We start from the raw sequence: 2,036 nt of genomic DNA on the forward strand, positions 1-2,036 counted from the left end.
GCATTCCTGAGCAGGACATGTTAGCACCGTTCCTCTACCCTCCCTCTCTCTAGGCCCACGCCCCAGGCACGGTTATTGTACTGTGCAGCACTTTTCAACCCTGTATAAAGAAGAGTAAATTAATTGACCCTAATGAATGGTAAATCCAACCTACAACTCCCTTTTCCTTTATCCGAGCTAAAAGCATTACTGACACGAACTGATTTTGAGGGGCAAGCAGACAAAAGTTTTAATTTGTTACCACAGACTTCAATGGGGAAGTTAAGGATTTTCTAGACAAAAGACTAAGATTCAGCTAACTCCGGCTGAGTGCCTCTGTCTGTTCATTTTCCTTTTGTGTTGCAACTGCTAACGGTGCTAAAAGAAAGACCCCAATGACCAATGTGCCGGTTCATTCTCGTTATTGAAATCTGTGCTCTGAAATGCAGGCAGGATCAGCTGAGCTCTGGTCAAAACTGCAAAGCAAATCAACATCTTTCCTCTGCAAAGCTCTGTTTGCCATCGGTCTCAGCCTGGTTTTGGGTGGAGCAAAACGTTTCCAAAAGCTTACATGGATTATATGGTTTGTTTGCAACCCACGCTACCTGGAAAACGTGAAAACAGCTAAATATGCAAGAGCTAAAACTAAACCAACTGTGAACATGGAAAACAGATTTGCAGTCAGTTTGAGTGTGAGATTTATCGACAACTGGTAGGGACTGCCCTTGCTACCATAACTGTGATGTACTTTTGACACGGCTGCAGACTTTGGGGAGGACAGAACAAGCATCTGTCTTCATTTTAGCGCTGAAGGGATCTGGGAGTTAATGCTTGATATTTGCTTCTCCTCTTGTGTGAGTGTATTGGCAAGTACAGTAATCTCTCTGGCTTCCTAATGCCTCGCCATCTCTCAAATCTAGATGAGAAGAAAGCTAAGCTTCACAAAATAGGGCAGTGAAGAGCACACAGAGAAGAAAAGTGAGCCAGCAGTGAGTTGTTACCTCCCGTGGAAAAAAAAAGTGACAAAGTTAACTAGTCCAGATAAGAAGGAAATTTTGAATGGAACTTAAATTGCCTCCAAACTTCTTGGAGGCCCTAAGAAATATCTGTAAAACAGCCTCTTACATTCATTGGCAGATAAAAGTTAATGTGGCCTAGGTTTTTCTAATGATAATGTAGGTGAGCAACACTTTTTTAAAGAAAAGAAAACAGAAAATGTAGAAGGAATTTAAAAGCAGTATCATAAGTATAATTTACTGCCTTAGGATTGGGAGAAATGTTACCGAACAACATTTTATTTACTGAATCTATTAAAAAGGTGGCTTGGTCATGAAGAAAATCTGTCTGAGATGACTGTTGTAATTTTAGAAAGCTGCTGACCAGCCATGACTGTACATCTGCTGAATAAATTGGCAAACTGCCCCCATTTCCAGTTCTTTATCCTGAATGATTTAACGAGATGTGGCTTTGAATGTAGTATGGTACAGCTGGATTTGTTTCATGCTAGCTCCTGATGCTGAGTTTTTCTGAAGCTCTTCCAGAGCTTTTCCATCCCTCTTTTCATGTGGGGATGGATGGCAGTGGTCAGGGACGGTCACATTATTGGCATTGTCACTATAACATTCCTGTTGTCTTGGGCAAGAAGCTTGATTGTAAAACCATGCTGCAGGCTTGAACCTCTGGTTGGAAGCAAAGTAAGAGAACAGGGCACAGGACCGAAGCACCCTGTCTCACCGAGCTCAGTATCTGCCATCAGAGGCAGGCAAGCCACCTCATTCCTCTCACCGAGCTTGGTAAATTTATCTTGAGGTCAGCTAGGTCATTTACTCTCACTGGTGGAAGGCTGTTCCCAAAGCTGCCCTTTCCAGATTAGAAACCTCCTGATGTCCAGCCCACATTTACTCGTGTCCAGTTTGCACCCATCTGCGTGTCCTCTCACAAGACATGCACCACCCCAGCAGCGCTTCTGTGCAACTTCTGCACTTGGATGGCCAGCGCTGTGTATGCAGCTTCCCAGATGCAATCGCAGCAATACCCGCTGTGGGTAGCATTAATCT

The sequence above is a fragment of the Pygoscelis adeliae genome, unplaced genomic scaffold, assembly GCF_000699105.1.
Source record: "Pygoscelis adeliae isolate BGI_AS28 unplaced genomic scaffold, ASM69910v1 Scaffold139, whole genome shotgun sequence".
Taxonomy (NCBI): Eukaryota; Metazoa; Chordata; class Aves; order Sphenisciformes; family Spheniscidae; genus Pygoscelis; species Pygoscelis adeliae.